The sequence below is a fragment of the Pelmatolapia mariae genome, linkage group LG16_19 (assembly GCF_036321145.2).
Source record: "Pelmatolapia mariae isolate MD_Pm_ZW linkage group LG16_19, Pm_UMD_F_2, whole genome shotgun sequence".
NCBI lineage: Eukaryota > Metazoa > Chordata > Actinopteri > Cichliformes > Cichlidae > Pelmatolapia > Pelmatolapia mariae.
In genome coordinates, this window is record NC_086241.1 from 38,948,089 (window position 1) to 38,969,759 (window position 21,671).

Below are 21,671 nucleotides of genomic sequence, written 5' to 3' on the forward strand. Positions count from 1 at the left end.
TGACAGGTTAATGTTTCTTTGATTTTTCCCAGCTTTATCTATAGATATATTCATTTACTGTTAGATGTAAATAAAACAGTCCTTTTATTATTTATCAAGTCATGCTTAGTAAGATAAACTACCTCTGGCTGCCCAAATCAAGTTTTAACCTGTTTAACTTTTGTTTGTTTGTTTGGTTTTGTTTGTTGTTCTTTAGATACATTTTTATTTGACTGATACTTTGAGTCTGCACATGTCACTTAGTGCATTTATTAAAATAAGCTGTACTTTGTGTGTGTATTTGCACGAAGCCGCGGCCGTTCTGATGTAGCATCCGAGTCCAGATGGCTTCTCGGTGTATCCCGTTGGCCCGTCCAGCTCCAGCCCGAGCTAAAGGCTCCACACTCTCTGACAGCAGCTCGGACAGCCGCTCACTCTTCCTCACATCAGCGCTAATGAAGCGTGTTCAAGTGCCATGAAAGGACCAGTGAGAGAGAGAGTGCACGTGGGCGACATCACACTATAATTACTTCCTGAGCTATGCTAATTAATTACATACATGCATTTCTAAACGGGTCATACATGCTGAGCCAGATGGTCTAAATGAAAACATGTATGTGCATGAAGTGCTATCAGGGAAAAATGAATCGTACATAGCAGGCGTAGCTGTGACATTAGCATATTATATTGATTGAAACACTGCAAACAATAAAGACAATTAACGATGTGATAGCTGGGACACTTCCTGAGAGCTGCCACTAAAGATGTGAGTGGAAACTTTTTACCTTTAACACTAATTGTGTATTATTGTGTTTCCATGTGTATATGGTAAATGTGATCCATTAGGTACCAGCAGAGGTGGCAGAAGTACAGACATTCTGTACTTAAGTAGAAGTACAAACACTACTGTTAACAACTACTCCTGTAAGGTTGAAGTACTGATTCAGCCTCTTCACTCAAATAAAAGTACAAAAACAGTACAGGCTCTGAAATGTACTCAGAGTAAGAAAGTAAAAGTATCTCTTTGGAGGATGTTTGATCTTTGTGTAAAGCTAACTAACCTTGTGATGATAGATGGGAATACAAACTTTAGTCCAACATTTTTATTCTAATTATACTCAGCTTGAATCAGAAGGAAAATAAAAACTATATATCTATTGTCTGTTCCTCACAGCGTGAAAATGTGAACAGTCAGGGGTTAAAGTGGGTTCAGCAGCTGGGGAACCTAAAACTGGTTGTAGTGGTCCCAGTTTGGGAAAAGAATCAAACACAATAATTTCTACTGAGAGCTCCAGTAGATGTTGTTAGTGTACAGGCTGTGATCAGCTGACCTGCAGCTGAATCCAACCAGATGTGAGCAGATGTTTCCTGAGCTGTCCTGACTGATTTCATCCTCCACACTGACAGCACACTCTGTTGATGCTGTCTGTTTTCTAGACGGTATAAAGTTTGTACGAAGGTGGAATTCAGTCAGTGAATCTGTGCTACACTGTAACCTGTCACCATGAACCCACAGCCACTGTGCAGCAGTCACACTGTTCCTTACTTTAAATGATCACAGTACAAACTAACCTGTTTATCCTGCCCTAACCTGCAGAGGAGTTTCATGCAGCCTTTAAATAGCAGTTGGTCTGCCTCAGTTTGTTGTGCAGCAGGTTTCACAGTATGAAGAAAACATAATGTCACATGCACAGACGTAATAACTGATTTAAAACATGATGACTTACATTTAAGCTTTAAATGTCCAGTTTATCAAACCCCACTGAGCATCGCATCACGTTCACACCAGAAACAAACCAGTTCATTTGGAACTGTACCAAAGGGGAACAAATGGTCTTGGTGTGTGTTGAGAATAGATTGCTTAATATACATCAGAGTTAAAGAGAAGATAGTTTGGGATTACTTGCAATATTACAACATGGCGGTTAATGGGTGTAAGAATCCAAAATAGAAAATAGGCCTGGGATGGGAACAAAGAACTGGGGTGCAGGGCAGGAGGACAATTAACCCCCACCCCCAGGACGGTAGCAAGAGTTACTGAGGGTGAGGGGCAGATAATTGCCAATGGACAGAACCTTAAAAGGAGATGGGGGTCAGCGTGTCAGCACCCCTGGCCACTGTACCAGTGTATTTCCATTGTGGGGGTGTTTACTGTAGGGGGGAGGAGACCAGAGGTTATAACTGTAACTGTTGTGTGAAACTCTTCAGATCAGCCTTTAGAATAGGATGCAGAGTGCTGATCTCCAGATGCATCTGTAAGGAAAATGGGTAATAAAAGGATTGTGTAAAACATGGAAACATCTCTGTGTGATCTCTACCAAGATATAAAGAATCGGAGAGACCGGCATTGTGTCCTCACAGTGTGGTTGCTTTGGTCTGCACCCGAGTGCTATTACTGTGTTAACACCTGCACAAATGAACTACAGTGACTGTGACTCTGGGAGCCAGAGCACCTTAACTGAGTTACTACAAAACAAAACAAAAGTAGCAACCAGTAATCCCAGTCATGTGATCTTTTTCTTCTCACTGCACATATGGTCACACACCAAGTGGTCCTACAAGTTACTTTTATCTACAAAATTTATTAGGGGAATTCATCATTATATGGCTCACAGGTGTGGCTCTGCACCTGGCTAGCAACAGTCAAGTAACCTGGTAGGAGTGGCCAAACTCTCCACAACACCAGGTCACAGCAGTGCACACGCTGCACCAATACAACACCACAACTATTGAATGGTCTTAAAACTTCTCACAAAGTTTAGTGTCACTAGTTTACTGTGAGCCACACGCAAGACAAGTGAGAGGAGAGAAGCTGCAGAGAGGCATTTGAGCCTGTCTCTGCTTTGGATCGTCACATTGTAGGGGTTTAAATTCAACCAGATTTATATAAATGAGAGCTGCTCTATCAACAGCACAATGGATGCTGTCTGCCCCAGAAAAACAGGTTTTTCTCAGGCTTTCCAGTTATCGATAAAGTTCACACTACTCTCTGCACACAACACAGGCAAGCAGCGGCTTAAGGAGAACCTGTGGCAGAACATGTCACTACTGGTCCTGGAGGTCATCAGAGAAAACTACAGAGTCTGACATTGCTTTGGCAGAGTTACCCAACAAAGTCTTAATCTTAGTGAGGCAGCAGAATCACTGGGAAAAGGCCAGCAGTCATCCTTTGTGAACGACATGAACAACTATGAAAGGTGTTCTTTTTTCTAATGTGTGTTAAAAGCATGTGATTCATGTGATTTTCAACAATTTGAAAAGAATAAACCAACATGTGGCTTTAATTGCATGTGTGATTGTTCATCAGTGTTGGCAACCTCTGAGCTATTAAAGGCAGCAAAGTTATTTCTCTATTAGTTTTTGGATGCAATGAAAACAGCCACTTGTTCTCTCCTCTCTGTGTCTTTGGGCCCCTCATCCCAGTTACCGGCTCACCTTCCAGAACAAATCCCTCTAATTCTGTGGATGATCATTTGGAGGGCAAGGAGCTTGTTAGACTAATGATTAAGTTTAACCATCCCTTTAAGAATATATGGACATGCTTCAGCTGAGCAGAACAGTGTAATGGTTTGGAAATGAGACTGAGGATGGGGAGAGGGGGGAGGCAGAGAGACGGCAGGGGTGGAAAAGACTGAACGGGACAGGAGGAAGATTTTAGGACTAAAGACTTTCCTTTTCCAAACATGCAGACAGTGCTGTAGACTTCATGCTTAGAGCATGATGCAGCGCTCTCGTCAGGTGTTTAAGGAGGCCCACATGCCCTCTTCATACACGACCTTCCCTTGTATACCTCCAACATTGTTAAGACAGCTTATCTGCGTTGCTTCCTGTAAACCTGATGTTTTGTACCATGCCTGCCTGTCAGGGTTGTAGCTCATTATATACTCTGTAATAACAGCCAGGGTCTCTGGAGTTACAACAGACAACACTGTAGTTTCAGGCAGGGACTCACTGAGGACCAGCAGAAACATCATGATGGAAAGTTTATACCAACACAGCTTGTTGCATGGAACTTGGGTGTCTGTCTTGCTAACTACTGATTAGCAGCTAAAACGCACTTCGTCAGTTGATGATAATGTCATTCATCAAATGAATATCAAGAACAGGTATTAAGGTTACATCAGTATTTTTATTTTTATATAAGCGAGTGAGTATTTAACCTACAGAATAAATCCAACAGAGTAAAATCATTTTAATAACACATATATTGCTGTTTGCACTGTTCAGGTGAACGTAGAACGCTGATGTGAAGGTCGTACTCGACCTCTATCACGTGCCTCATCCCACCTGTGTGCTGTGAATAACACTTGATCCATGTGATGTTTCCCTCTATAGTTCCTTTATTGTCGAATACAATAAATCTATATTGATGAGTAAATCTCTGATGCACACCAGCAACACAGGTACATAAGACCACAGATGAAGTACTTTGAGCTGCTGGACCATCACAGGAGATGACAGGGTTCTCCCACCTGTGCCACATATGCCATGTAAATGAAACTAACATATAAAAACATGACAACATGTTAAACAGGTTGTTTGAATCTGATGGACGTTAATAGATCATAAAGACTTTAAATAGGACTAGAATAGAGGTTTGGGTTGTGACTTATTGATATAAATATAGTAATATATTTTCTCGTATTTCACTGCCTTCCGTTTCCCCCTCTCAGTATCGAGTCGTTTCTAATCTTGTCTAATCTCCTAACGGTCCTCTCGTTTCAAACCCAGCCACTGGCTGAAGTCGTGTGTAGTTGGATCGCTGGCTGCAGCTTCGCTGAGCCTCTGTTTAACTGTGGATCTATGTGTTTTTGTTTTTTGTCCAAGATGATACGATAATGAAATTGGTGTTTGGCAAAGGTCTTTGCAATATCATTTCACTTCAGCGTCGCTATCTCATGAGATTTATGACAAGAAGATATGGGATGAGTCTTGTTTCTCTTTCGATGAGAAATACCATTAAATTTAATCAGGGAAGGTCAGGGAAGCATTTTGTAAACCACTTAATTCTGCTGAGCTTGTTATGACAAACACAGATAATGAGGAGAACACAGAGACAATACTTTTTACTACAGATATTATCATCATATTGAGCCACTGGTTACACAGACTCCATGTACATATTATTCTGATGCAGTCATTTAATGTAGACTAGTAGAAGAGAGAGGACCCAAAGTGATCAGTTAATAGGCTGTGGTGGGATTTATGTTCAGCAAATGTAACTGTGGTCTTTACTTCAAAAGGAATAAATCAGATAAATAATCTCCCTGTGGTGGTGGTGGTGTGATCCTCGGGTTCTCTACCTACGTCTGACAGTTTGAGGGTTTCCCTCAGTATCTCAGCTCTTCCAGTTTGTGGGTTACAGCTTCTAATGATCCACTTTGGACTTTATCTTCTCCATCTGCTCCAGTAATTCCTTCAGCTCTGGTTCGTTTTGTGTAGTGCTATCTATCACAGCTTCTTCTGCTGTTTGTCAGCCAGCACTGAGTCTGATTGGCTGCCCATCAGCTGTTCATCTGTCTACAACTTGAAGTCCAATAAAACCTGCTCTGATGTTCTCAGACATGTTTGGTGGCATCTCCCATCAAAGCTTGGGAACTTCTATTTCAAATCTGGACAGATATTTCTGTGCACTATCCCGCCCACTGCTTTGTGCCTCCAGTGTACCTGGTCCCAGTTAGGATCTTACAAGTCTGCAACTTGGGTCATGTCGACTGTGGCAGACTCCTGCTTCTATTCTTCCTGTATGCTTTATATTCTGGAATGTGGCAAGGTACTATAAATGTGCAGGGGTCTGTAGGGGTGGCAGTTAGCTGTGAAATGGTTTCCAGTAGTCCAGAACACCACACCTTCTTCCTGTATTTTCTCTTGTTGCTCGTGCCCCAGACACATCTTGGCCAATAAGGGGACTGAGTATTCTCATGTGGTTTGTAGTGAGGCATTTAGGGTTGTTTGGAATTTGCTTGAATTTTTCTCTGTGTGAAAAGAAACCAAACATAGACAGCGAAAAGTTTACAAAGCTGTCAGCTGATTCGGACAGAGTAAACGAACTGTAGTAGTGAAAACACTACTACAGAGTCCTGATGTGCTGTTCTCAACGAGTTGGTGCTTTGCCATAATGCTTGAGAGCAGCTTCCATGTTGTGGAGAGGCAGGTCACTGGGTGGTAGCTCGATGGTGTTAGTAGCCTTAGTAGTATGTGGAAGAGCCACGGCAACCTGGCACCTCCTTCTCAACCAGCATTTGTCCTAAGTTAACCAGTGTGGTTGTGCTGGTCACTTTAGCATGAACACCATACCCAAGGTTTTAGTGGCGTGGAGGTCAGGACTGCAGGCGGGCTTTTCCTGTCACCTGCCACACTCTGGAGGGGGTCTCTCATAAGCCAGCTCTGTGGGGTTGAGCAAATATGTAAATCTGTAGAAGACTGCCTATGCTCCTAAGTGCTGACAGTGTGTTGAAATGGCCTTGCTGTGATGTTGTTTTCTTGGGACACCCAGAAAACCAGTCTCTGATGTCCCCATTATACACAACCTGTCCTTCAGTTTGGAGATGGTGCTATGGCTCGCTCCAAATAATATTGTGACTTGGTTTTGTATCGGCAGAGAAGAACCCACATCCTCAACTCTGCTGTTCAGCCAGCAAATGTATTTTCCTTACAAATGTGGGTCCATTTAAGCTGAAACAAACAGGCTTTCCAACAGACTTTGTTACAACAAGCACTGTTACAACAAAAATAACTGACCAAACACAAATTTCCTGCCTATATATGAGCCACACAAATATACACAGCCTCGTCATCATACAGCAGTTTACTGAGAATGTATTTATATTAAATAAAATGAAGCTTGAGATGTGATTAAGAAGAAAACTGTAATGTAAACTCGAGTCAAACCACAGTGGGTCACATGGTAGCGTTCCTCATGGGAGTCCTGTGTAGTTTGTTAGCATTAGACGACTTCTTTATGCTCTGCTACAGTGCAGGGTTGGACAGATCACGTCACTATCTTACCCATTAGCTTAATGATAGCCTGTATTAGGCTGGGGAAGCTGCCAGGGTGTTTTTTCCCCACTAGACCTTTAAGTATTTAATGTGTGACACGTTACAGCAGAACTGTACTGTAGAATAAACTCTGGCATTAATGTCAGCTTATTTACCAGGATGATGGGACAGACTTGGCTTCTTGGCCTGTTTGAAGTAATATTTAGTTTTGTTGGTGCTTATCCACAGAAAACATACAAATCTAGAGTGTCTCTGTGGGTAAGTGGTTAGAGTGCACTCATCCAGTCTCATAAAGTGCTTCTTGTCTGATTCTGCTCTAAGCTGTCCAATAATAGAAAAATAGAGTAAAATAGAAGAAAAATCTTGTTACTAGAAAGAAAAGTTGCATGAACTATAGTTAGAGGCAAGAAGGTCCTGAGTTCAATTCCACCATCAGGCCGTTGGAGTTTGCATGTTCACCCCAGGTACTGCGGATTCCTCTCACAGTCCAAAGACATGCAGTTTGTGGGGATCGGTTAATTGAAAAATCTAAATAGGTGTGAATGCGGGAGTGAATGTGAGCGCGAATGGTTGTCTGTCCCTGTGTGTTAGCCCTGCAACAGACTGGCGACCTGTCCAGGGTGTACCCCACCTTTCGCCCTATGACAGCTGGGATAGGCTCCAGCAACCCCCGCGACCCTGAAAAGGATAAGCGGCTGCGAATGGATGGATGGAAACAGAGCAAATTTCAGTGAGTCCACATGAATCCATCACACTGACATTAAATGATGGCTCTTTTTTTAACCTCACTTCCATATGTGACATATGTGACTTAGAGCCAAAACCACTGGACAAAACTGAGAGCAGTCGTGGAGGGTGTGATGAGTAATCTGTGTTTGTCCTCAGATTTGACTGAGTATATGTGTAAGCATTGTGTTTTTACAGTGAGGTGGGAATGCATGATTTCACACATTTGTGTGTTTGAGCGTCTCCTTTCGTACATGCAGTATCACACAATCAATGCTATGTTATATCTGAGTATATCTATGCGTGAGTCTATCTGTGTCTCTGCATTTCTGTGCACAGACATTCACAGGTGCAGTGCATTGTGTTTGTGTGTCTGTGAGTGTGTGCTTAACTTAAATCTGCTAACCTGGTTATAATCTGCACTCCTTACAGGAACAAAACAATGTAAATCACTTTACTTTAAGGTTAGTGTGACGAGTAGGCAAATACTGTAGTAGTTCAGGTGAAGCTCAGCAGTATAACTGTATGTCCTCTGAAGACCTAGATACACAACTCTGTGTGCATGTGTGTGTGTGGATATCAGGGGGTGCTCTGAACAGACATCCAATGCAACCAGCTTAGGTTTCCTCTCTCTGGTGTTCGTGGCAGCAACGAGGCCACAGTGAGGTCAGCAGCAGGGAGTCGAATACCTTCTCTCTGTTCATGTACAAAAACACATACATATGTTTTCTTAGTGCCTTCAACACTGAGTACTACTCAGACAGTTAGTGTCACACCACAGCACAAAGGGTCTGGGCTGAAACCTCCCACAGTCCATAATGGTGGCTCTAAACCAGCTGTGCAGGCGTCTGTGTCAGCATGGTCAGTATGTAGCTGTCAGCATTCAGAGCACCCACAAACATCATATTCAACTTGAACTAAACTGTTCTACTTTTACATTTTCATACCAAGAAATCAAGCAGTGCGCTCACAAACAAGCATAAATATGTAGAAGACAAATAAATGATTTCAGGTAAAACGATATGTGAATGATTTAGTAAGACAAAAGTCTCATCAGGGATTAATGGAGCTACATTATGTTTCTGAGGCTCCGTCTATAAAAGGAAAGACTGTTTTTATTAACTTTGAGTTTCAGCTGTTTTGCTTTGTCTCCAGCTATCTGTTGTCATGGCAACAAATTAACAACCCCACTCAGTTTACTGGACTTTTTTTGTCTTTCCAGTTAACATGTGGTACTGTCACCCATGATGTTTAAGAAGTGTGTTATTGGGAAATGACAGAAAAAGTGCCAGTTCTAAAAATGTAGAGTTGGGTGGCGCACACACACACACACACACACACACACACACACACACACACACACACAGCACATACTGTATTTCATCCCCGCGTGTACAAACACGACTCCCACACGTCGACTGTCAGATGCGTCCTCCTGAGACGAGGGACTTAACAATACTAAATCAGTTTAATTGATACGCTTTCCCGTCTCACTGCCTTGTAAAGGGCAGACTGGAAGACGTGGCAAACAGTTGGCGACAAACAAAGACTCTTTGAAGCAGGTTATGTTATGAAGTGTCAGACCTGTTGAAGAAAACAAAACTCCATTGCTGCCGCCCCCAGCTTCTTCTGTGTAAGGTAATCTGTGTTGTTCTGCCGTTCGTCTTCTTCTGCTTCCAATTATGAGCGCGGGAGCGGTGAGTATTCTATCACCGGCTCACAGACAACTTACAGCCACGCTGCAGCGATGGCCGGGGACGCAGCAGACTAATTACAATTAACCACTAATCCTTAAAAGGGAAGTTCAAGATGGCAATTCAATTTGCCCTCAACTGTTTCTTTTCTGAAAATCTTTTGCAATTTTCCCTCCTGCCGTCCCAGGTGTCAGACCAACTTTGAAGAAGCAGCGAAGATATCAATAGATTATTGGCACCGAGTATTCATTTAACGGGGGCAATCGCGTTTTTTTCAGACACTTGGCTAAAAGTGGTTTGGAAGGATTTAATTCTTTTTTTTATCCTCGGTGGAGATTAGCTGAAAAAATAATGAATTTGGGAGCAAAAGGGGGAAAAAGCATTAAGAAGAAACTGATGAAAATAACTCGAGTAACAGATAAAAGGCCCTTGACGATGCAGACTTTAGTGTGTCATTATTCTGAGAGAACATGTTTCCATATGCAGAGCAACTTTAAATAAGACTGTGGCTACACTCCCATTTACTGATGGCTCTGCAGAGCATTCTGTTATATTGGTTTTATTTCTCTGCTTAATTAAACGTTTTGTGCAAAGCTCGCTGTAAACCTGCTTATATAAATATGATCACTATTCCAAAAATATTGTTTCATGTTTTTAACTTTAACTGATAAAAATCTTGAACTGATTATGACTCTTGCCTACCAGGGCAAAGCCAAACATAGGCTGATGTTGATACAGAGTGCAGTTTAAAAAGAGGAGGTTTGGATGGACTTGAAGGTGTTAGCTCAGAGCAGCTAGGCCCCTCGATTACCTTCAGATGCTTCTTCTTTAGCCACTCCTTTTATGCCTTGGCTGTATGTTTAAGGTAAGAACATGATTCATCCTCAGTGTTCTGGCTTAAGGAAGGAAGTTCTTGTCTCAGAGGGTACACGGCCTCGTCCAGTGTCCCCACAATGTGGTGAAGTCACGCTGTGCAGAAAACAGCCTCAGAGCTTGATGGTGTTCTTTAGGTCATATTTAGCAGCATCAAAGTCAAACTAATGTGAAAGAGCTTGACACAGCACTGGGTTTCTGAATGATTCAGATGTTCACGGGGAAACTTTACATGTGCTGTCACATGTGTTTCTCTCTTTATACAACACTCTGCATTTAATCATTATTAATCTCTGTCTCTCTTCCACAGCATGTCTTTATCCTGTCTTCCTTCTCTCAGCCCAATCAATCACAGCAGATGGCCCCGCCCCTCCCTGAGCCTGGTTCTGCCGGAGGTTTCTTCCTGTTAAAAGGGAGTTTTTCCTTCCCACTGTCACCAAAGTGCTTGCTCAGAGGGGGGGTTGTGTGATTGGTGGGGTTATCTGTTCTCTCTGTATTGTAGTAGGGTCTTTACCTTGCACTATAGCACCTTGAGCATTGATGTTTCTGCTGTTTAACTGAATTTCTTTCTCTGCTGCACTTGTTAATTTTATTAGCACCAAATCAAACACCAAACACGTTGGACTGCTTTGCTGATCAATATCCCAGAAGTTTAACTAACTTAATACTCTGATTAAAAAATCTTTCCTGCAGTGTTCCTTTCTTTCGTTTCAGCTGTGTTTGTACATATATATATATATATAAACAGTTTCTATGCATTTTTTAATTATTTGTGTTTGGCAAGTTTCAACTTAGCCTTAAGCACTATCTTTGTAAAGTTATAACTGAACGATTAATTTACTACATTTTACGAGCCACTTGTCCGATACGTTTCCTTCTCCCTCATTCCTCAGTGCTTTGTGCAAAATTATGCCACAGAAAGCAGCGAGGGATGAACTTTCAATTTCAGTTAATGAAAAATGACTCAAACAAGTGGCAATTAAGATGACAGACAAGCAATATAGCATGTTTTTATTTAATCTTAAAATAAGATCAGTTTAATAGCACTGACAGGGACTCACAGGGAGTTTGCTTTATTAAGATTCAGAAGATGGTTAAAACAATTTGGAATTTGAAATTTAAGATTTGGCCCATCACTGTCAGTGAAATCTCGTCTTCCAGTGACAAGCATGCTGTCCTCCACACACACACACACACACACACACACACACACACACACACACACACACACACACACACACACACACACACACACACACACACACACACACAGCAGTTGTATAAGCTCTTTCCCTGGCATCATACTTAACATACCAGAAGGCACCTTAAGACTTGCAAAGTAATGCCCTGGAAGCCTGGAAGCCCGTCCACTGATCCATTCCAAATCCACCCGTTAAAACGAGGCTTGGCACTGGAGGGAAGGGGCAGCGGTGGTAGTTGGGGATGAAGGAGAGCAAGGGGTCGGCGGATGCTAGCGGGTGGAGAGCTAGAAGTCCTGGTACTGGCTGGAGTGCCCAGGCTTATGCAGGCTTGGGTGAACACGTCAGGTTGATTTCTATGATGCCTGGCCTTGAAGGTGACCCCAGGCTGGACTCCACAGTTCTTGATCCAACAGCCACGAGACCCTGTCCTCCTTGCCACTGGCTTTAGAGTTGCCAAATGCTAAAGGTGTCGTGGTCCCTCGGTCCAGAGTCTGTTTCTCTGCCTTCTGTCTGTGTTTGTATTTGTCGGGCACATTCACTCTTGGTGATGTGCATCGCACCTGATCCTGATGAGCTCGTTACCACCACCACCTAAGGTAACGGCTGGCCTGCAGTGTTTGCTGGATTGTTGAACCTGAAGCCTGGCTCCTTGTTCTGTGTTTTAACTCTGCTGGTTTTCCCTGTGGATTCCTTACTGTGTTTCCTGCCTTCTATGTTTGGTGAGCTTTCAGAGCGAGTGAGTCTGTGGGTTTTGGACCTGTGGATATCCCTGCCTCCCTGGACCCCAGAGCTTCATGATCTGGTGCCATGTGTTTGAATTCTGACTTCCTGTAAATAAACCTGTTGAACTTTTAAGTCCTGCATGTGAGTCCATCCTCCCCGAGTGGCCCTGACAAAACAGTGAGGAAGGGGTGAAAGGAGGGCGGGGTGATGTGAGCAGTGATGTCAGCAGCTTCATGTCAAAGAGCTGACTGAAACTGTTTAATAATAATAATAATAATAATCCATCAATATTTGAAATGATCATTGTTGGCTTCGTATTACTTTCTTCAACTTACCAGGTTGCTGGTTGGGCTCAGCGTTCAGGCTTTTATATAGAAATGTCACCTATACCCAGATACTCTAATAGAAAAGCATTAAGGCCAAAATGCTTTAGGAGTCTTGATTAGAAAGGTTTTTTTCAGCATGTGCTTATACAAATGATTTGAAGAACTCTTTACCTAAATTTGATTTGAGCTTCTTGATTTAAGCCCAAATGTAAAAACATCACGTTAGTTTGCTGCTCTGTTCTGATGGAAAGATTTGCCACAACTATAAAAAATAATGCAAGTTTTGAGAAACTGGAATCATCCCCTAAATTGTGGGAACTGCTGAAATTGCAGCTTGCTTTTTTCCATCCACCTTTCCTTTACTTTCCATGGGAAGTTTATCCAATTAACTGAGGATGGGAGGAGGCAGTCCATGGTGGTTCTCTCTGGGGTGCTGGGACCCCGCCCTCCCAGCGGGGTGTGTGATTGGGTTGTCTGGGCGTTCCAGCGTGTGCCCAAGTGGAAAAAGACGAAATGAAGGAGATCGTTGGCCATCGATACCCAATTATATGACTAGAAGGGTGCCAGTAGCTCCCAGCCTGGGGTATAGGGGCCCTTTATGCTTTGTGTTTGATGATAAATTGTTTTGCTGCAGGATTATGGTCAATGTAATTATGTCCATTGATGGTGAGCCAGAGAATGATTTTCTCAGAGTCAAGCTGTGAGGTTGTTATCAAAGAAAAGGACTCAATTTATAGGCCTTGATTGCTTCATATTCACATGGTAATTGTATGGAAAGTCTTTGCACCATGTGTATACTCCTCACAAGAATTAAAGGAGAAGGCTCGTAAAACATCAAACCTTAATCTAGATCCAAACCTTTCAAAAGCTGATCTACTGTAGATAAAAAACTGTAATGATATGAACATAGACCTGTTTTTTTTCCACAGTAGAAGTGGCCTGAAGTGTACATATACTCATACTCATATAGGCTACTCATACTCATGGACAAGAATGAATTTTGTTTTTTAATGATTTCTTTGAACTGTTCTTTTGATTGAAGAAAAAACATCTTTAATGAATTTAAAGAATTCAGATTTTATGTTGGATTTTCGAGTATACGCACAGAAAATCACCTTAGCACAAGTATAACATGTATAACACACACTTACATCGATCTTTGAATAAGTACCAAAGCTTCTACAGGTTCTTTAAACTTGAAAAGACTAAGATCTGTTAACTTCTTATTACTGAGCACGAGTTACTAGAACTGTAGGGTTTTTTTGGCAGCACTCACTGGATGCTCAGAGTAATGGGAAAGTAGATGAAGGAAGATCTAAAAAGCACAACAGCATATTTACACAAGGTGGGGAGGTCTCTTGGAGCCGTTTCTAAGTATATGCAGATTCCAGGATGACCAGTTTAGACAACTGTAGTTAGCACTGGAACTGCCCAGGGGGTCGTTTTGACGACATCATTTACGGGACAGGCAGCAGCTGAAGGAGCACATGTCATCATTAGTGAGGCTAGTAAGGTAAGGAACTAAACATTTGAGCATTCAGCAGGGAGGTGCTAACGAGTCTAACCACAAGCCATGCTGCTAGTGACTAACAGCTAATAGCACGCTAAGCTAGCATATCCCAAAAGGTGCAATAAGTGGATACAATTTACACATGTCTCTGATCGACTGTGTGTAAGTTACACTATGAAAAATTTGTAATTAATCGATATTAAACCATAAAAAACACCCACTGTACACTGCAACAGGAAGTGATACGACAGTGCAGTGATAAAAAGTAAGAGTGCTATTCTCCTCCCAAAATTCCAGCAGCTGATTTCAGTTCCCACATGTTTCCAGACTGTTGTTAAATAAAACGTTGTGTATCTCATATCAGAGAAAGCTCCTGTCACTCATTCTAAGAGTAAGAAGAGAATCCAGGGAAACAAACATTTGAAGGAGTTTGAATCCTGAGCCCTGGGGTCCTGCAGATTAAAAAATAAATAAAAGGCTATATTTAATATGACACCAAAGAAAAATGGTTTAAAGATATTTGTTGTTAATGAAATTAAATTAAAGCCCATAATTATTGACATTGAGCTGACATCTGTTTCCTTAATGGTTAGTCTAAACTAGAAGTGTTAATTCCTCATTTTAACCTCAGTCAGCAGTCGATTTTGTTCTGAACTCGCTTTATTTTTGTAGGCTGTAAAATGTTTCCCCATGTGGTCAAATTGATGTTTTTATTAATGACCAAAGACTCCAATAGAATTACAAACAGATTTAAATTTTGATGTTGGTCAGTTTATTGATGGAGGTTCTCCTGTGCTTCTTAAACCTTAGCTATCACTTTATCGTCTTCATTTGTAAATCAAAGCTGTTTAGTTTGAGCTAACGAGCAGCGTGGAAACATCACGAAACCTATCACATTAGTGGAAGCGTTACAAAATCAGTCACAACAGAATGATGCATCAAGGTTGTTCGCAGTGCTTACATGTGGTTATTCTTTCTGACCTTTTCTCATACACGTGTCTGATCTGCCACATACATTATTAAATATCATAGAAACTCCAGTATTGCAGGACTGTGAAGGTAAACTTCATTAGAAGTGAGGCTGACATGTATGACCTCCAGGCTTCCACTGCAGTAATTAACTGGGGGATTTTTTTCCATCGCTTCAGTCTCTCTGATCCAGGTTGGTACTGACAACCTTACGCCCCCTTGCCCCTCCTTCATCTGCCATATACAGGTCACAGACGGCGGCCCGGCACCCTGAGGTGTCCTGTAAATGTGGCTGTGGAGTGATGGGCGGGAGTCCCTCGATGCCACATTCATTTGCACATCAAGAAGGCAGAGAAGGAAGCTTTGACCCAATTAACGCTGAGGAAAACAGATTAAATAAAGCCTGCTGCCTAGTCCTGGACATCCAGTGCTACTGTGTGTGTGGAGCAGTGTTCGTACGTGGATGATGAGGTTGTTCAAGGGCCACGGGATGAAGGCAAAATACCTCTCACAAAAGGAGCAGAGGAAGCTGCCTGGCTCAGAGGCACTCAAACTCAGAGTCTCTTTCATTTAGAACAGAGGACAGAGACGAGTTCTACGTGGACACTTGAACACAGTTGTTCCCACCTGAGCATCAAGGCCACGTCTTTGAGCTTCAAAGCTGAGCTACACCTCAAAAACAACACATTACAAAACAATTCCACCTTAAGGACCATTCTGGAGTGTTTGGTAATACCATGTGAAAATCATGGATGACAAGTCTTTAAAGTCATAGAAAGAACCAGAACTCTTTAACAATTCATGACATCTGCTGAAAAAAATAATGTGAAATGATGAAACGGTTTCCAAATGGACCCTGAGGTTTGTTATTTCTACGTCTTCAAAGACAAAGTGTTACTTTTGCTTTTGACTGACTAAAGCTTACCTGTGAAAAACAGAAATGTGATAGTAATATGTGTAATATATGAGTGTGACCTAGTTTTCCACACCTGCAGAACTCAAGCAGACAAGATCTGTGACACATTATTTCCAGTACTAATCAAGCAAAAATTGGCTTGAGCAGCTAAAATCAAAAGGAAAACTAGCTCAGGTATCAGGATCATTGGTCTGGCCTTCATTGCTGCTGATTCTGGGAGACTGTAAAGTCCTGGGAGTCCGGTTATCTCATGCACCTTAGTTGGTGGTAGAATTTTAAATGTCATAAATTACACATATACCTGCCCAAGATCAACAGAAAGATGACATTTGATTCATGTGAATTACTTAAAGTCACCTTATGCAGGCAGCCTCTTGCATTTATGTAAGTCCATGTGGTAAACCATCAGACTGTATATTTGTAGAGTCATGCTTGAGTTCTGCCACCTTCTGTTGTTTAGCAATGACCATCAAAGTTTCCACGGCTGTATGGGATATAGTACTTCACGGGGTTGGATTGCAGACAAGCCCAAAGACCTAATGATTTCCTATCAGCAAGCATTTAAAGGCAGAGGCAACAAGAACACATCTGAATTTAAAGCGATCTCCAAGAGAACCGGGTCCAGGGAGGGGCAGCCATCATTGGATGGTTGGAGGGAAGGTTTAAAAGATGACAGAAAAGAGAAGCGTTATTGCTCATTAAAACTGGAGATGCTCTTAAATGTTGCTTTGTGCACACGTATAGAAGGAACCTCTGTAGAACAGCAGGGGCAAGCTACCTAAAATCATGGGTCACCACAACATCCTGAAAGGATGTACAAACTCACCCGCTGCAGTCACCTACAGAAAGAGCAAAGCAAACGTATTAAATAGATGAGAGAGTCAGAGAGACGAGAGAGCGATGTAAAGTAACAGAGAGAGGAAGAGAAGAAGAGGAAAGAAGAGGTGGAGTGATTCTCTGGGCTCCATGCCTTGTTAGATCTATCATCCCTTTAATTAATAGTGTTTTTAGGAAGACGTCTGAACTGTGTCATTTCCATTATTGGAAAACCCAATGCGATTAATGAATAATTTTCATTTTTGATCCATTATATCATGCTAGTTGATCTCCTTTTTTCCGCACTGCTGAGTGATAGCATCGTTTTCTGCCCCTCGATCAAATTTAATTTGGCCCCTATTATATTACACTGTTGCGACTGAAGTGTCAATTTTTTGTCAGGCAATTAGAAGCTATAACCTGTGAAGCTAAGTTTGATAGGCATCGTAATTGGATTGTTTCAGCACTAACACAGAGTGCTTTTAGCATTTCTTCATCTCTACCTGCTTTCCTCTCTCTTCTTTTCTGGTTTTGATGTTTTGATAGGGTCTCTGTCTATATGTTGAACTTCAGAGCAAACCAAAGATAAGATAAAACGGGTTGGGGTGGGGTGGTGGGGGGGGGTCAGGATGTGCAGGAGTGCTTGCCTGTGCAGAAAGCCAGCCTTGAATTTGCGTGGCGTGAAATGTGCCTCATTTCCAGCCACCGTGGCAGGTATTTGTTGACTATTTTGACCCCGTCCTCGCCTCACCTTTCAAGACTTCACATTGGAGAGATCTGAACTTTTCAGCTGACAAGGCTTGGAAATTTGAAATGTGAGGGGATCCAATCAGGGCTGGCTGATGCAACCCTGAGAGAGTTTCCCAGAGAAATACTCATTTGTGCTTTTTATTCTTTATATATGGGTGCTATACTGTTACTATTATTTTTTTACTTTGTTACATTTTATTAAAGTTCTCCAAGATCTCTAAGAAAAATGCAGACTTTTAGGAAAACAGGAAGATGCTTACTGCTCTGCTACAGAATCAACACACTTTTTCCAGCTTTTGAGTTCAGCGTATTAACATGAAGGTACATGGATATTAAGTTACTTTGTAGGAAGGCTCAAGTCGCCAGTAGAGGGACTAATGTGGTTGTGTTAACTTGGACATGAGAGTTTAAATGTCTTCTTCATTACAGTGATCAGAAAAACCTGCACAGTGACAAACCTTGAACTCCATGTTCAACGACCTCCTTTCAGTGGCAGCTTCTTTTGGATAGGGAGATATATTTAACATAAATCAGAATCACAATGTTTTCAATATGAATGTTTATTGTATTGAAGCAACATTATGAAATATTTTGACTTCAGATATTATGGTGTTTTTTTAATATGCCACCTACTCGCACTATCATAGTGAGATAGTGAAAAGAAAATTCCTCCTTCACATCTAATTACCCGCCGCTTCCTGGCACCCACTGCAAATGAGCTTTTCTATTTCTCTACTGGCAGTGCAGCACAACCAGTGTTGGGAAGGTTACTTTTAAAATGTATTCCACTACAGATTACAGATTACATGCCCCGAAATGTATTTTGTAACTTATTCTGTTACGTTACTCAATGAGAGTAACGTATTCTGAATACTTTGGATTACTTAACATATTATCATGCTTTTTACAACTACATGAATGTACTATTGCTGTGTGATTTATTACTATTACTGAAGGCTACTCTCCATACCAATACCAACTAGATGTTTAAATCTTAATATAAATGAGTAACAGTAGGTGGACATTAGGTAAGGCTGCACTTTTTGCAGCGATCTCGTATAGAAAACTATTCCGCGCGTATATAAAAAAGGTCCGCGGCTCCGAACCGTAGTAAAGGGACCTCTGGCTAATACGTCGGGTTCGTGTCGGGCTCGTAGACGAAAACTAGCTTTACTTTGTTGTGTGGGTCAACTTTGCTAGCGAGAGACAGAGAGAGGCGTTGAAAGGCTGCTCCAACGGAACTTATTGTTTCGGAGGAAAACACGAACACGGTGTACAGTCGAGTCTTAATAGCTTACTTACAACTGGGCTCGTCAGGCACTCTTCTTGGTTGCAGTGGTTATTATTATATTTACATGCTTCCAGCTCCCGTTTCTGCTCGGTGACAGCTCGTACTTTTCCTTTTTCTCCCTCCTCGCGCTCACAGACACATCACGGGTATGACAGTCCATTCTCCCTGCAGCACGGACTACACTGCCCATCAGGCTACATGCTTTACTGCTATGCCTGTAACACACTGCCTATGCCTTCATATTAAATCATTTTTTGAATATTAATTTTTAAAAATATTTCTTCACGTCATTATGCAAACCGCAAGTAGAGGTGACATGGGACGCGAGATTGAGACACAGACATTAGAGCCTCTTAATGCGTGTTTTGTTTGGGTTTCCACCGGCGTGGAAACTAAATATAGAGAGGGCATAGCCTAACATATGAAACAGGAAAAGACCGCTGTGTAATCCATTTATTTCAACAAAGTAACTGTATTCTAAATACCACCTTTTAAAATGGTAACTGTAACGGAATACAGTTACTCATATTTTGTATTTTTAAATACGCAACGGCGGTACATGCCGTAGCTCAGACTTCATTCAGTTCAGCACAAGTTGGATTTCATCATCAGGTATTTTTGTCAGTTTCTGAGAACAGTAAAAGAATTAGTGATGCCTTCTTAAATCAAGTCACCTAACCAAGGGAGGTGTTTAAGGCAAAAATGGGCACAAAAACCCATCTTAACCCTGCACACTGCAACCCTCCACATCACCCATGTGGTTGGGGGCGGTGTCACAGTTTCTCATAATGTTAGGCTGCAGATTTCCTGCTGACGCATATTTTAGGTGGAAAAACTCAAAGATTAATTCAAAGTAAAATCAAATGGACTTTCATGTTAGGCTTATCCAAAATGATTCAAACCAAAACATATTCACTAAATATACACTCAATAATAATAATATGAGTAAAGTAAGAAAACATGATGGAAAATGATAAAATGCTGACGTGAAGACACTTAAAGGGAACAGCTTTTTTAAGTGACCAGTGTGTTTTGGTGTGTGGCCTTCATCGGGGTCAGTGAAATGTCAAAAAGCTCAAATAATAAAAGCTTTAAAATGTAAAAGCTGGAATTGTTCCTTTATGTTAAAACATGTAGTTAGGGCTGATCAGGTGACCCTGGATCCTGCACTAGTTACACTGCAATAGAGTTTTTTATGCTGAGTGTTTATTTACTGTTTATACACCAGTTTGAGTTTAATAAGTAATTATCATGAATCTCTGGATCTCGTCCACATCTTTTGTCCTGACTTTCTCCTCTTGCCCCCAACTGGCTGCAGCAGATGGCCCCGCCCCTCCCTGAGCCTGGCTCTGAAGGTTTCTTCCTGTTAAAGGGGAGTTTTCCTTCCCACTGTTGCTGACGCGCTTTATCACAGGGGCTCATCATTGTTGGGGTTTTGTCTGTATTATTGTAGGGTCTCTGCGTTACAATATGATGAGACGACTGTTAAAATGTAATATAATTGAATTTTATATACAGCTCGTTATTTAACTCTCTACATTCAATTTAAAATGAAAACAGCTAAAGTTGTGCCGCTGTATAAAACTGGGGATAGACACCACTTCACAAATTACAGGCCTGTTTCTTTACTACCACAATTCTCCAAAATACTAGAAAACCTGTTTAATAAACGATTAGACAAATTCTTAGATAAACATAAATTACTCTCTGACAGTCAATATGGATTCAGATCAAAAAGATCAACATCTCTGGCATTAATCGAATCAATTGAGGAGATTACGAATGCTATAGATCAGAAACAGTATGCAGCTGGAGTATTTCTGGATCTCAAGAAAGCATTCGACACAATCAATCATGACATATTAGTTAATAAACTGGAACGGTACGGGATCAGGGGGGTTGTACTGCAGTGGGTGAAAAATTATTTAAGTGACAGGAAACAATTTGTGAAGCTGGGTGTCCATTCCTCATCATGCTTGGACATTGCTTGTGGTGTTCCACAAGGCTCTGTACTGGGTCCAAAATTATTTATTATTTATATAAATGATATTTGTAAGGCATCTGATATATTAAAATTAGTATTATTTGCAGATGACACAAATATTTTTTGTTCTGGGGGGAATCTAAAGGAGCTGCAGGATACAATTACTTCAGAAATGTGCAAAATTAAAAAATGGCTTAACAGGAACAAACTATCGCTAAATCTAAGTAAAACTAAAATAATCTTATTTGGGAATTCCCTTAGAAATGCACAAGTGCAGATTCAGTTAGATGGTGTGGAAATTGAAAGAGTACTTGAACATAAGTTTCTTGGTGTGATTGTAGATGATAAATTAAACTGGAAGTCTCATATAAATCATATACATAACAAAATTTCAAGAAGTATCTCAATCTTGAGTAAAGTAAAACACATTCTGGACCACAAATCACTCCACATTCTCTATTGTTCCCTGATTGCACCGTATTTGAATTACTGTGCAGAGGTTTGGGGCAATACTTACAAATGTTCGCTATCATCAATCTTTATATTACAAAAAAGGGCCATAAGGATAATCCATAAAACTGGTTACAGAGATCATACAAATCCACTATTCTTAAAATCAAAAATTCTAAAATTCACAGATCTGGTTCATTTTCTCACTGCACAAATTATATATAAAGCAATAAACAACCTGCTTCCTGACAATATTCTAAAAATGTTTTCTAAAAGGAAACGGGGATACAATTTGAGGGGGGAATTAAATTTAAAACATCCTCGTATCCGTACAACATCAAAAAGTTTTTGCATCTCTGTGTGTGGAGTGAAGCTGTGGAACAGACTAAGTAAAGATATGAAGCAATGTCCGAGCATGGCGCAGTTTAAAAAGCGGTTTAAGGATATGGTTTTTACAGGGTAC